The following is a 219-nucleotide window of genomic DNA, read 5'->3' as shown; positions in this document are numbered from 1 at the left end:
GTGGGGTGCTGCAGCTCGTCGCCTTGCGGGGGACGCACCCGCACAAACGTGCGGATGCGGCCGCTTACCTCAGGCAGAGATGAAGCCATCACACCAGCAGCAGCAGCAGCAGCAGCAGCAGCAGCAGCAGCAGGAGAGGTGCTGCAGCGGCAGTGCTAGAAGAGAAAGAGGAAAAGGAGAAGGAGACGTAGCAGGATCAACGCGGTACAGCACGCATAT

Source organism: Eimeria mitis, genomic scaffold (genome assembly GCF_000499745.2).
Source record: "Eimeria mitis Houghton genomic scaffold, Emh_scaff733, whole genome shotgun sequence".
NCBI classification, from domain to species: domain Eukaryota; phylum Apicomplexa; class Conoidasida; order Eucoccidiorida; family Eimeriidae; genus Eimeria; species Eimeria mitis.
This window is presented reverse-complemented; position numbering follows the sequence as displayed.